This window comes from Protopterus annectens, chromosome 1.part0 (assembly GCF_019279795.1).
Source record: "Protopterus annectens isolate FY-2018-M chromosome 1.part0, PAN1.0, whole genome shotgun sequence".
Classification (NCBI taxonomy): Eukaryota; Metazoa; Chordata; order Ceratodontiformes; family Protopteridae; genus Protopterus; species Protopterus annectens.
The window spans coordinates 1,062,361-1,078,661 of record NC_056725.1 but is presented as its reverse complement, the minus strand read 5'-3'; positions in this window follow the sequence as shown (position 1 = coordinate 1,078,661).

The window sequence follows — 16,301 nt, the reverse complement described above, 5'->3', positions numbered from 1 at the left end:
TGGTTTAAGCACTTGGGCTTTGGGCCAATTATTTTACATTAAGAAGGTGTGGTCTGCACCTTAGTGGCAGGAGTGTGCAGTTACAACCTGTCTGATTGAATACTGCTGGAATGGGGCTCAGTTTTTAGATTTTATTGGTTAATTTGTTTAAATCAGTTTGCTCATTTGCTACTGTTTTTATATATATATATATATATATATATATATATATATATATATATATATATATATATACATATACATATACATATATATATAAATATATACACTTTATGTTTTACCGCTTAGTTAGGGTTAAACTATTCCTGGTGCCATAAAGTCTGCTCTTCAAATTTTCCCTTAGAACTAGTCAGTTTTTAGTTTTAGCACTCAAACCTGTTTCTTTGAGGTCAGCACTTGTTCAGAACTCGCTGTAAGCACTAGATAAGCTACTAATTACTACAGCACTCAACTTTCTTCACTTATCTAGAGGAAAACAGTTTTTAGTACTTAATAAATAGCACCTATCCAAGCATGTGTAAGGGTCAGCTCCCAGTGTTTTCTCCTGTCTACCTGATGAAGCTGGGCATCTTGGGGTAATGCAGCAATTGCCTCATGTACACAGACAACCCTTTCCTCCTACCACCCAACACTACAACCTGTAAGAGATGCGCTTACTTAGCCAAACTGGAAGCAAAGCTCTTTTCACCCAAGACTCGACTAGACAGTCAAGAGGAGAAAGTAAACACTTGCACCACACCACACTCATCACATAGTCCCTCAAAACCTATACCACCAAAACACACACATAGAAACACAAAACACACAGCTATATTCATGGAGGCTCTCAATAAAAACCTGCCCAAGCAACAGAGCCCTCCAAAGCAGAAACGCAAGTAACCTCCACCCCCAACACAACCCAAATGACACATAACCCACAAACTCAATGTGCCACTCAACCACAGCCCGTAAGGCATAACAACGTACCCAATACTCGAGTCATAGGTGACTCCATAGTCAGGCACACTGATGTTCCACTCACCAGGCTAAACAAGGAGAAAGTTACTGTCAGCTGCCTGTCAGGTGCCAGGATCCACCACATAACACACACACTCAGGTCACTCCACAGCAAGTACAAATATGACTCTGTCAATGACCTGAAAGATATCTCCCTGGACTACATGGAAAGAGACATGGAGGAGTTCTCTGATCTTGTAGCCTAGGCAGGAATGACCCTAGCCCTGAGTAGCATCCTGCTATCACCCAGAATGATAGCACAGTGCAAGGACAAAATGATTGACTTCAACAATTGGCTAAGCTTCTGGTGTCATTCTAAGGGGATCCAGTATCTGTCTGCCTGGGATGACATGATCGACAGACCATGATGCTTTGCCAGAGATGGCCTGCACCTGTCGCCCTTGGGATTCCGGATACTGGCTAAGGCTCTTGCCACCTTTATAGTGCCTTTTTTAGGCAAGGGTTAAATGACAAATTCACCACCATAACAGGTACAAGCAAGCAAAATCTGAGGGTATTGCTACTCAATGCTAGAAGTCTAAACCTCAAAATGCACTCACTCGAGGCACTCCTTAAAATGGAGAACATCAACATCTGTGCAGTGTCAGAGACCTGGTTCAAGGCTCCAGAGAGCACCACTGCATTACCAGGCTATAATTCATACCACACCTTTCGTACACCTAACCTGGACCGAAACACTAAAGGAGGAGGTGTATCCATATTCATTAAGGATATCCACACCTCCAAGATAGTTGCTCAGCATAAAGCATCCGAGATTATCCAAATTCAACTAACTCTGGGCAAGACCAGAATCCAAATTGTAGCTTGCTACAGATCCCCCACCATGCCCCAGGATTCCCATTCCTCATTTCTTGATACACTGGAAAATATTAGGGTACAACCCAACACCCTAATAATGGGCGATTTCAACTACCCCACCATTAACTGGGAAAACTACTCATGTTTCAACTCTTTTGCTCAACGTTTTCTGGAATTCATAAATTCCAATGCCTTAGATCAACTTATCCACACCCCCACCAGCAATATCCTAGACCTGGTCATTACCAACATGAGTGACCGGTCTTCCACACCAAAGGGCAATTCCTCATTGGTCAGATCCGACCACAAGCTAATCACCCTAGACATCCACATCCCGCCCCAACCCCCCACTAAGGAAACTACCATAACAAATTTCTCCAAAGCCAACTTCATGCTTCTTAAGACAGAAGTGGCAAACTTCGCGACATCCATGCAGACGGACAGTAGAGGTATGACTGCTGAATCCTACACAGATGCACTTTATAAGCACTTACATGAGTGCATGGATCGTGCTATCACTAATAGAATCAAGATGCTATTCTCCAAAAAAAATTAAGCCAATTTGGTGGTCCCCTGCCATAAACAAACTCTACAACAAAAGAAAGAAACTGTTGCAAAAAAAGAGTAAAATCCCATGATTGGAGGAACTCCCTGGTTAGCCTCAGTAAGAAGCTGAGACCCCTCATAAAATCCTCCAAAGCTAGTTACGAAAACAAAATTGTCACTGATTCTAAAGACAACCACAAAGCATTCTATAGCTATGTCAAGCATCTCAATGGCAGCACTCAGATCTGCTCTGAATTACAGCACAATGGCACTAAATATACAGAACCAACTGATATTGCCAACATTCTGGCAGATAGGTTCAGTGCTAACTTTACCCCCCTCTCACCCCCTAAAGGACCCATCTCTATTCCGGAAGAATGCAAAGTTCTTGTAATCATGGCTGCACAGGTAAAAACCACACTCTCCAAAGCCAAGAACACAGCATCCATGAGACCTGACAACATCCCAGGCTGCGTTCTACATGAACTACAGAACGATCTGGCACCCCACCTAAGTACCATGTTAAATCATAGCCAGCTTTGTGCCCACTGAATGGTGCACAGAGATGGTTATCCCACTCCAAAAAGGGGGAGCCACCATGGACCCCAGGAACTACTGCCCCATTAGCCTGACGAGCCTGGTCTGCAAGGCCATGAAATGTATCATCATGGAACTTATAAACAAAGACATTGGTAATCTCCAAACTCTGGACCCTACCCAGTTCAGGTTTGTAAAAGGCAGATCATGTCTCCTAAACCTGACAGACTTCTTTGAAGCAGTCACCAAAGCTGTAGACGAGGGTAAGATGGTTCACACAGCCTATCTAGATCTCACCAAGGCTTTCAACAACATCCCCCACTCTGGAATTATTGATAAACTCACTAAACTAGGTATAAATCCCTACATCACAAGATGGGTTGCCAACTGGCTCACTGACAGAACCCACAATGTGAAAGTAGCAGACTCCAAATCTGACTTCAGACCAGTGACAAGTGGAGTACCACAGGGTTCAGTCCTGGGTCCACTCCTGTTTGGTATCTACTTCTCTGAAGTACAGGCTAACACAGAAGGTCTTTGGCTAACAAAGTTCACAGATGACTGCAAACTAGGACCCATAATCAAAACTCCTAATGCTGTGGACATCCTACAAAAGGGCCTCACTGAGACAGATGCCTGGTGTCAAAGCCATGGCTTCAAGCTCAATGCCAAAAAGTGCATTGTCATCTCCTTTGGTAAAAACTCTCTACCCATGAACTACCACATAGGCAGTAGTCTGCTTAACACCGAAAGTGTGATAAGAGACCTAGGGACACAGGTGGACAGTAGTCTCTCCTTTGATAATCATATCGCCACAGTAGTCAGGAAATCCATCTACGTGGCACACCTCATCATAAAAGGTTTCTCATCCAGGAAAAAAGAGATCATTGTTCCCCTCTACTCGTCGCTCATTAGACCCATTATAGAGTACAATGCCCCTTTTGGTATGTACCTTACACATCTACAGCAACTGGAAGGGCCGCAGAAATACCTCACAAAGATGATTACCAGCCTCAAACAGATGCCTTACGCAGACCGTCTCAAAAAACTCCAGCTTTACTCCGTCGCATATCGCCAACTCAGAGGTGATCTCTGCCTAAAATACAAAGCTATGTCAAACCCAGAGCTGTTGGACATGCTCCACTTAAAGAAATCCCAATCCCTCTGAGCTACACACTCTAGGGACCTAAACCTGGTCACCACAATAAACAGAACATGTGGAGGGATAGATTCCTGTCCCAGAGACTCCCCATACTCTGGAACAAACTACCTGTCTATATCAAACAAAGCTCCTCATTAGCACTCTTCAAGAAAAATCTTGATAACTGGATGGGAAATAGGAAATTCACCCCGGGGATCACTTCTGTGGCTCTGCTCGACAGTGGCACAGAAAAATAATTTTCTTGGATGGCGAAAGCCGGGGTACCTTTTTGGCTAGGCTTATATAGGCCCTAGGGCCAATAGCCTAGTACCCACCTATGAACCTATTTCTGAAGACATATATAAAATATTTGGTATTGAAGAAATGAATTCAGTAGTAGGAACTCTGAGAGAATCTACATTTTATTCCCCAAGATACAATAACTGGGTTATACTAGACAGAAATGATATTTCATAGGAAGACATGCATTTAATTGAAAGCTTTGACACATCCAATAATCAGATCATGCTCCAGTAACAACTAAGATACAAATGCAGGGTAGTAAAATGAAGTAAAAATGAGACACTGGTACTTCCCCCACCTACCCATTAAAAAGAGAGGAATTTAAGGAATGGGTAGTGGAAATTATTTGAGAACTATTAGGGAAGATAGAAACTTCTTCAGAAGTTATAGCTAGTGAAGGGGATAAAACGAAAGTGGAGTTTAAAAGGAGTATATAAATAAAAGAAAAAGAGATATAGTTAAGCAGTAACAAGAATTATTTAGAGGGGCTGACAATGGATAAAGTATTGGAAAATAAGAGGAATCTCACAGAACAAGAACAGGTGTAACTGCAGAGTGCTAAAGAGAAAATAAAGGAGTATCTGGATGCTATCCATGAGTTTAGAAAGATTGGTGTTACATAACTGTTTTTTGATAATAACTCCACAGCACAAAAAAATCTTAGCTCAATGACTTAGGCAACAGAAAGTAGAAAGGGTTGTTGCCAAGCTTAGGAAGGTGATAAAAAGAAAAACAAACCAGCTACTGTAGAGGCATTACAGATAATTTGGGAACTTTATGAAAATTTGTATAAAGCAGAGAAATGCGGAAATCAAGACAAAGTAGAAATGGAAATGGTCATGGAAGACTTAGGTATGCCAAGGTTAGAGGTAGATAAGGCTCAACAATTAGTAGCTAAGATTAGAAGAGATGAGATACAAATGGTGATGTATAATCAATCTGCAGTAAAGTCTACAGGAATAAATGGCATTCCTGTGGAAGTTTGTAAGCTAGGAGGGAAAAGTAATAAAAATCTGGAAGGTTTTGTTTTAAAAGGAGGGAAAGCATCAACATCCTGAAGAAAGCTGTGGTGGCTGTAATACCTAAAGATGATAAAGACCCATCAGACCCTAATTCATATAGTCCTCCTCTCCTCAACTGCCAGTAAAGCTAGAGTGCTACAAGGGTCAATACCCCTTCTAGTTAATATATCCCTATATAACATGCACAAGACAGCCAAACATGACAATCAAATGTTATGCTGATGACTAAGCTCTTGTTTGCTCAGCCTCACCAGTATCCCAACTCCAATCACCCAGACTACATTTCTTTTAGTGAGACCTAGCTAGAATGATCCCAGCTACACTTGAATCCCAAAACATAAATCAATCACATTTATCTCCAGTAACCTCCTACCAACTAGCACTCCACTAAACATAGTCTTATCTAACAATGCCAAAAAGAACAAAGATACACATACCAGGTTACTGAATGTCATCACAGGTGACATATTTAAATTTGATTTGCACATTAATACTGTTGTTCAAAAAAAATATAGAGTTCCTTTACATGCCATATTGCACTGACCATAGCAGGAAGGTAACTGTAACATCCCTGTTACTTCCAAGCCTGCTGCATGCATCTATAATTTTCACTAATCTTCAAACTACAGTAATTAACAGGGTTTAGGACTGCTATAATAAAATAAGTAAACTTACATCCAATCTCCCAAAACTGAAACCATCACTATATTTTTCACAGAATTTCAACTGGCTAAAACTACCATACCAGATATTGTGTATGCAGCTCATATTGGTACATAAAATACTATACCACCCCTCAAACACCCCAGCCATCAGCAATACAATAAAATGGTACAAACCCAAAAGGCAATATTGATCAAAAGAACAACACATAATACATTCCCAAAAATACAGCAAAGCACATAGAGACTCTGTATACTCAATAAGCATAACTAAACTATGTAACAGCCTTCAAGTTACCATCAGACAAGTAACCTCAGAGCTATAAGACCAATCTCAAACTATATCTAAATCATATTAAGATTCGCAAATGTTCTGAAATTCCAAGATAAAAATACCCAAACTCTTAAGATTTTCTCTTCTTAATTACTAAACCATTTCTTCCCAGCTACCTTTTTATGTCTTACTGAAGTCAGTTCTCCTGTAAGAAGTTTAAGCTTTATTGTTCTTTTTATCAACTTACATATCAGCTTGAATATGCAGTGGTTAGCATTGTCACCTCATAGCAAGAGGCTCACTGGTTCATTTCTTGGTTGGGGTGCCTTCTGTGTGAAGTCTACATGTCCTCCCTGTGGTCACATGGGTCTCCTCCGGATGCTCTGGTTTCCTCCCACATTCCAAAGACATGCAGTAAGTGCATGACCAAGTGAGTGGTAAAGATGAACTACCATGGCAGGGCTAGCCACCCGGTGGTGTAAAACTTTGCTTGAGATGATTGTCACTGTTGAAGTGACACCCCGACCCCATCAGCAAAATGGGAAAAAGAGGTTGAGGATGGATGGATGGATATCTGCTTTAATATGCATTTCATATTTCTTTAGCTCAGAAATTTTCGATACTCCCTACTGCTTAGTTATGTTAGAGAAAGAGCATTTAATTCTGATTATGATGGTAGCAAACCTCTTTGAAGGCCTGTGTTGGCTCTGAGTTTGATCCTGTAACCTTTATCATTGAATATTGTTACATTTAGAACTTCGTGCTTCTGTGGTGTTCTATAATGTGTGCAAATGTCACTTCTTACAACCTACTGCACTTTATATCCTTTTGCGATGTTTCTTGTTTATTCAGTCAGTAATTTTTGTGCACCATTCTTTAGAGCTTGCTTAAACTTTGTCCTATTGTACATCTACTATTTCATGGAGGATTTCTCCCCAGACCTCCACTGAAAACAGGCATTATGCCCAGTTTGACTTTCCTAGTAAAAATAAGCAAATTAAATTAAATAAATAAATTCTTTCTGTTCACTTTAATATACTGCTGCTATTTTGTCTTCACAGCATATGAGGAGATTCAGAGATGCTAAAAAATCTTTTATTTTACCATAACATATTGGGGGGAACATTTGGAATTTCTAAAAGAAATCACACCAGTGAATTTAAAGTGTACAAACATAAACTGGATAAAGATAATTCTATTCTTCCAGAATCCAGACTGGGAAGAGCCTGATGACAGTTTTTAAAACTTTCATTACTTTGTTCATCCACAATTGTGACTTTTGTCTTTGCTGTATTTTTTCTTCCCTTCCCATGTGTCTACCATGATTGCCAGTGCATATCTAACAGCGGCTTCTAGAAATCATTTATGGAGACTGAATGACTGAAAGAATGGACTTATATATACCAATCCCGAGATGCCATTTCCCGGAATATTCCCTTTTCTCCGAGGTATGGTGATGTTGGAGTTGGTATATATAAGTTGAGAGGGGGGCTTGTCCCTCACATGGGGGGAGGTGCAGAAGTTTAAAGGAGAAAAGCAATTTTCAAAAATATCTCATGTCCTGTGTTTTTGGTCTTTTTTCTGCTTGTTGGAACTCTGCATTTCAAGTCTCAACATTACAATAAGGAGCCCTTGTTTCTACTTGCAGTGTGTTGGGGAGGATATGTATTTTTTCAGGAAAGGAGAGAGAGTGGCCAATACAGAACAACATGATACTTAATAAATTTATAGAAAAGGACCCTGATTCCAAAAGACCTACTGTCAATGTAAATGACCATGGAATATGGCCCCTGGTGTAAGCCTGTTTATAGCTAGGCTATACAACAAAATAATTCACTTACACAGAGAGCAAGTCTTTTGGAATCAGGCAGCCTTCCACTGAGAGCAACAGTTTTGGAATCTGGCCCAAGTAGTTCTTTTAACCTCATTCACCAGCAACATCATATTCTGTGCTAAATATATATTAGGACCTACAGTAACTCTACCCAACTTTCCCCATGTTTACAGTGTCACAACTATGCAGTAAGAAAATTGTCTTCAAGGCTTTTTTAATCAGGATCCTGGAACTAAACACATTTACTAATAAATGCTTCTTAGTTGCAGGTGGCATTTCTCCTACCCAGTTTTCATACATTTTGTGGATGAAGTATTTTACGTAAACAGTGTGTGCGCGCGCGCGTGTGTGTATACATTCTGTGGATGAACTATTTAACATAAACAGTGTGTGTGTGTGTGTGTGTGTGTGTGTGTGTGTGTGTGTGTGTGTGTGTGTGTGTGTGCGTGTGTGTGCTCATGCACGTGTGCATTTCAGAAGAGGATTGTGATGTATTTTTAATATTTAAAAAGCTGCAAGTGCAGATATACAAATATAAGTTCTCTTGAAATGATGCAAAATGTGTATGCAGTCAAGGACCTGCTTGCATTGCAGCAGCTCTGCCTTTTAAACAATGTCTTTTGCCTGTCATCTTGATCAGAGTAGCTACTATCACAAACAATGTGCAGTCATCTTGATCAGAGTGGCTACTATCACAATGTGCAGAACGGAAAAGGGTTGCACAGTTATGCAGGAGGTGAACCCGAACTCAAGACTGAAAAAAACAATCAGTGGTCATTGCTTTCACTGAACAGACTAAAACTGCATAAAATTATAATATACCCCTCTCTAATCTAGTTTGCATTAAAACAGACAAAACCACTCAGTAATGAGGTATCTTGAGTTCATAATGATGTGACTCTGTAATTAATTTCAGTAAAGCAACCTTAAGATGATAATACCTTGCTATCAACTTTTTAAATGTGTTTTTTAAATAAAAAAAGACCTTGTCAGATTGCCTAAGAATGTAAGTTGGTTTATTCTTCTAAAGCAATTAACTGTATTTTGAAGAAAAGATCTTAATAGTCACAATATATTGTATACTCAAGGCTATAAAAAACATTCCCTGAATGATATTCATGGAAAACAGTAATCCCCATATTGTCACCTGATTATAAAGCAGTATTGCCTGCCACTCAAGAAGTTGTCCATTTACTCTGTAGAAAACAAATATTATAACCCGAAACTGGTATTTATCGTTCCTAATAACAACACTTACTCATACTGCTGAGAAAAAATATAAGCAGAACATGAAACCACAACAAATATACATTTTTTTGCTATCCAAGTCCCTATGTGTAATCACTGGAAATTACATTCAAAGAAGAAATTCCACAACAGAAAAGTGCATCTAATGAATACCACAGTGATATCATGAACCATATTCATACCATCAAAGAAACATGCAGCACCACCTTGGGATGAGAGCATAATTACCTCATTATTTCTCCTATAAATACACATGCAGTTTCAGAACTGCAAAATGTTTGCACAAGAACTCATTATCTTTATAAGAATACTTAGTACCAGATACCAAAGATAACAACATGGCCAACGCCAGAAACAATGCTTACTGCATTAATGAAATTACTGCCTTCACTTTAATGAGCAATTCGTGCATAAAATGTAACACAATCAAAGGAATACAGTGCTGAGTTGACTAATCCCAGCAGGAGACAACATTAACTAATACTACCTAATATCACCAAACTACACATCCCTGCAAAATGTTATTAGTACAGTCAGAGAAAAATCACGGTCACTGGTGTCACATTTTGCATAATTGATTCTGATGTCAAAATATACACATTTTTTTATTTTTGTATTTTTTATTAACTCAGTAAGATCCACAAGGCATTTGTGTCTCTTTTTAAAGGTGGCCAGAGAATATCAGGTCATCATACATTATGCAAGCAAAGAAAGAAAGAACTGAAGCTAATAACATAGACTGAAAGTCATTAACAGTTCATACCCTATATCGTGTTTGTTGTTCTGACAGACTTGAAGTGCCAGAAGTTTGTAAGTTCCATCCCCATTTCATGATCTTAGCATCCTGCATCAGTTCTACAGTGTGATGTTCCAAGATAACATTTTACAACTGATCCACTCCTAGCATTGATTAAAAATTGGTTTGTTCTTTATTTACTTATTTACTATTTGTTCAACAGGTAGGTTGGCTGGTCCAATGACCCTTTTTAACCATGACCCAGGCTCAATGAGCAGCAGTACACATAGAATATAAAATACAGAATAATTATATTATAATAATATTAATACCAGGAATATCATATATATGGCTAAGTGTTTGACCTGTCTCAGCTTCTACATAGAAAAGACAGAAAGAATGTTCAAAAACAGAATATACGATCACATATATGCTATTAGAAAAAATGACAGCACTAATGCACTCTCGAGACATGTTGCAAAATATGGGGATAGTCATGAATTCCGATTTGCCATATTAGAACAGCTAAAGATGGGACATAGAGGAGGCAATCATAAAGCCATCTTAGGGGAAAGAGAAGTGAGATGGCAAATTTTAACAGATGCCTCAACTGCACCTGGATTAAATGACTATATAACTATAAAACCCATGTTGCAGAGATACACTTAGGCAATGTAGAATAATAGTAAAAGATTTTGTAAAAAAGTAATATATAACAACACAACAAGTTTATTTTGGTGAAAGAGATATACAAGCATGTGCTTGAGATTAAATAATGTATTAATAAAATACTTATCTCTGTACTGAGCCATTATGTATGAAATAGAATATTTTTATATTTTTTCATCACATGTTATATAATAGCAAATACTAAATGCTGCGATGTGATTATCAGTGCAAGAGTTTATATATTTACTATAATTATTTTTGATATTTAGTTGTATAGTGTTTTTTCAGGGCAACGAAAAAGTATGACACAAATATGATTTTATGTTCTTTTAGAATCAATTATTACAGGAAAAGTAAGAGTTATTGTTCTTGGGATATTTATTGAATATGATTATATTGAGTTTTTATTAAATGCACGATATAGGTATAAAAAATATATTTTTATTCATGCATGTCTTTTTAAAGGAATGAAATTTGTTAATTTGGCGCCTGAAAGTATATAAAGGAGCTAATTGATTAATTAAAACTATTCTGAAGAAGTCCACATTGCAGTGGATGAAAGTTCTAAATCCGATATGTATTTGAAATATATGTTTTAAATACTTTTATTAAACTGGTGGTATTATTGCTTGTTGGATTCGTGCTTACTTCTAAGGTATCCTATTAATAGCATTTTTCAGTCGATTGATTCATTAGTTGTTTTAAACGCTATTCAACTGTTTTTTTACATTGTTTGAAGTACTAGGTAGAGTATCTGACATGTTTACAGTTTGAGAGGGATACAAGAATGGTTAGTGATATTACTGTGAGATGAAAGATAGTCATAACGTAGAGATGATATCTACCATAAGTAAGGGTGGAGAAACCCTATCTGTCACCTAGGCCATTTCTAAGGTAAGTGGGAAACATAGCAGGAGTGAAATGTAAGGTAAAATTAAGCTAAAGTGCTCCCTAGGGTAAAAATGGCTGCAAGCGCTCCTTGTACACAAAATATAAGCAAAAAAGCAGAAAAAGAACGCCTGTATCCGCTATCCGAAACTCACCAAAATGAATTGCCGTCTTCCTTTGCAGTACCAATCATACGAACAGGCAACAATCTGCAAAATAGTAGCAAAATAGTCCAGAGACAAAAACCATAAGGCAAATTGGAACATCTACAAGGTAATTCAATAGAATCCAGAAACATCAACAGTTTGGCGCAAAAACGCCTCTAACTGCTTTGCACAACTGCCGCAAACTGTTAAATAAAGTGTCCAATAGTATTCAACAGATAATATCCACAGACCCAATGTATCATTTCAAATAAACTAAATTTGTTTATACATCGGGTCTGCGGATATTATCTGTTGGATACCACTGGACACTTTATTTAACAGTTTGAGGCAGTTGTGCAAAGCAGTTAGAGGCGTTTTTGCACCAAACTGTTGCTGTTTCTGGATTCTATTGAATTACCTTGTAGGCGTTCCAGTTTGCCTTATGGTTTTTATCTCTGGACTATTTTGCTACTATTTTGCAGATTGTTGCCTGTTTGTATGATTGGTACTGCAAAGGAAGATGGCAATTAATTTTGGTGATTTTCGGATAGCGGACACAGACATTTTTTTTCTGCTTTTTTGTTTATATTTAGGGTAAAAATGGGTAATAGATGGAGAAGAGTAAACAAAAATAAATAAGTGTATTCACCTATCTGCCACCTAAGCTGTTTCCAGTGGAGAAGCTATGTATTGCAGATGAAAGAGAGACAGATAAGGTAAAGGGCAGCCTACCTGCCACCCAGGCTAGCAAAGAAAGTAAGATTGTACAAGTGTATATGCACTCTCTTATAAGTGGGAGAAAAGTACAATTTTCAGCCTGTCTGCCACCTAGGCTGAAGCTATGGAACGCAAAGAGGAATGTAGCATAGAGAGATATAGCAAAGATCAAAGATAACAACCTGCCACCTAGGCTAACCTGGAAAAGTACATGGGAAAAGTGAAGAGAAAAATAAATTAATATTTGAGATTATGGAAGTAGAAGATGGAAGAAGTTAGGAAGACAGGCAATTGTGGGAAGGGCAAGTAGGAAATTAGTTATAATATTTTTTTTACACACCTTTATGGAATTATCACTCGTGATATAGGCAAACATATATTTATATAAAATAATCAAACCCTATTAACAAGTTCAGATTTACAAACATTATACAACACATATTTTTGTTCTATACCCATAGCCAGCCTTAGGCATAGGCCAACTAGGAGGCCGCCTAGGGTGCCACTCTAGCAGGGGTGCTTTTTCAGTAATTGTTTGATGTAGGTAGACTAGGATGGGGGCACCAGGTGGTGTGGTGGAGGGCGCCGTGGAGCCCTTTTGCCTAGTGCACCAGTTGACCTAAGGCTGCTCCACCATATAATCAAACCAACATTACATAAATTGTTCAATTCCTGCCTTGTGTTAAACCTTATTCCTCCTCCAAAACACTTTTCTGCATACATTGTTCCCGCAGTTTCCACTTTTTCTATGTAATTTACCCTACTCTTTTCTAAAGATTCTACTTCCTGTTCCTTTATCTCTGTTACAATATTCACTACTTCATGTATAGTCGATTTAGATTTTGATTTCCATTTTCTAGTAATTGCTTTTGGGCAACCACCAGACTTAAACTTAACAAGGCCTTACTGTGTCTAGGCAATTCAGATCTTGTATCCCAGCTAAAAAAATAAATCCTTAATTACTGTCATTTGCTCACCCAGTATTCCTGACAGAGTACTCTGTAGGGAATTTTTAAAGTCTGCCAAGTCATTACACTCTGAGAACATATGCTCCCAGGCACCTTTTTCTTCCTCATTACACCTCCAACATTTGCCATCTACCTGAGGAAAATTGCTTGGGGTATAAACATATCTCTGCAAACACTTCCAGGAAAATCCTAATTCTTCTTGATTTTTGGCATATTTTGGAGCCATACATATGGCCTCCCATTGTTTCTTTGTGAATTATTTATCTAATCTCTCTTCCTAACCTTTTCTGGCCTCTTCTGATTGATTCCTATATATATATATATATATATATATATATATATATATATATTGTGCAATATTTTATATACCCTACTTATTATTCCTTTTTAATAACAGGTTCTCTTCTACAGTCAATTAAAAACTCACCCTGTACAGATTTTTCATTTAGGATTCCTCTGCCCCTTTCTCTTTGTCTATACTCTAATATCTATCCCTGATAGGAAAGACAATCATTATCCTGCAATCCAAATGTCTTCTTGGTCTCTTCCAATTCTATTACCTTTGCCTCTCTAATTATTTGTTCCCAATACCTTGGTTCCTTTGACAGCTTACTCCAGTAAATTCCAACCCCTTCTTGCCTATTTTCTGTACCCCTAATTGCAGTCATCCCTATCGACAGAATCTTCTTTCTCCATTCCCACATTGGCTTAGTTCTTAGTATACTTTCTGTGCTTTATGAATATAATATCCTGTATAACTGTTGTTATTCTGTGTAAGGATCTGTGTCCAAAATCTACTCTTTCCTTATTTTTTCAATTATCCCCCTGCTTAATCACCATATTTTTCCGCTTTGAACTATAACTTTCTGCTTGTGTTATGTATAATAGCCTTGATTGTGTAACTCTAAAATATCCATACAAATGAGGTAATCTTAAAACTCCTTGTTCTGTTTGGAGGCTCAACTTATCCCACTTGACTCTTGACCTCTACCCCTCCCAGATAAAATCCTTCAACTATTTATTAATTACTATTCACAACTTCTCCTCTTTCCTAAATACTACATATAATCATGTCCCTATAATTATGGGTATTGCTGCACCAATGAATGTGTGAGTACATAGTTTATAGCTATAACCTTTGTCTTATCTTCATTAATTTTATATTCTGAAAACACCCAGAACTGCCTTGGAATGTTTCACTCCACTGAGATGTCCTTTTCTGTTCCATCAGGTACAAAATAATATCTTTTGCAAATAAAACCAACTTTTCTTGAACACCATACCAATTATATCCTTGAATATCTGAGTCCCTTATTTTCTTTGTCAGTACAATACAAATAACAAAGGGAAAGATGACACCCCTGTCTGATTCCTCTTTTTAGGTACAACTTATCAGAGAGGAATCCTCCCACTTTGATTTTTGCCTTCAGTCCCTCATATAGTCTTCTAATTAACCTTATTATTGTGTCAGGAAAGTCCAAATGTTTCCACTGCATTACTCATAAAATCCCAGTTCACTTTTTCATATACTTTCTCTGTATCTAGACCCACCAGCAACAGTGGTCTTTTCATACATTCTGCTTCCCTCTGGATCTTCATTGTTTTGTTAATGTTGTCAAATGTTTGCCACCCCTCCACAAAACCCCATTGGTCCATATCTATTAATTTTGCCATCACCTTTCCATTCTATGCGCATTAGCCATTATAAACATAAACACTTTATAATCACAATTTAAAACTGAAATGGGCCTATATGAAGCTGAATCAAATGTGTCTTTGCCATTTTTAGGTATTAAAGCCACCACAGCTTTTTTTCCAGGATATTGGTGCCTCCCCTCATTTTAATATACTGGTAAATCCTCCATTATATTTATCACTTTCTTCTCTTCTAGCTTCCAAACTTCCACCTGAATACCATCTATTCCCAGAGACCTTTCTGCATTAACATTTTTGTTTTATCTCTTATCTTAAATGTTAATTGTTGACCTTCATCTCTTTGTAACCTAGGCATATTTAAGTCTTCCATAAATATTTCCATCTGTGTTTTTTCTTGGTTCCCCACTTCTCTGCTTTATACACATTTTCATAAAATTTCCAAAATACCTCTATAGAATCTCTGGTTATTTTTCTTGTTATAGGCTCCCTAAGTTTGGCAACAAGTCGTTGTGCCAAAAGTTTTTGTGCTTTGGAGTTATTATCAAAAAACAGTTGCTTAACAGCAATCTATCTAAACTCATGTATATTATTGAGGCAATAAACAAATAACCAGCAAATGAAAGATGGAACTCAGATAGAACTCAGTAAATGACCGCTGTTGAAAGAACTAGGAAAGTCAATAATGGATCTAAAAATACTGTCACGTTTGCTAAGAATCTCTTCACTGACCAGTGTTAACCCTTGAATGTCATACCCTCGATGTGTGAATAAAAACAAAACTGTATGAAATTCTTCTATCAAATCACCCCATTTGGATGTCATCCTACTCACTCGTATAAACTGCCCTCGGGGAATGTTCCTGATGGTGTGTTTAGGGTGGTTACTGGAATGATGCAAATACCCATTTGTGAAGGTCTCCTTACGGTGAATCCTACTGTGAATTCGTTGTTCATCTGCATCCCAATATAAACATACATCTAAAAAATTCACCATGGTACCAATGTTTCCCAAGGTGAACTTCACATAGTTAGAGATAGAATTCATGACATTAAAAAACTCATTAACTACAGTGGAATCACCTTCAATGATGAAAAATAAATCGTCAATGTAACGACAAAAAAACTGGATGTTAAATTCAC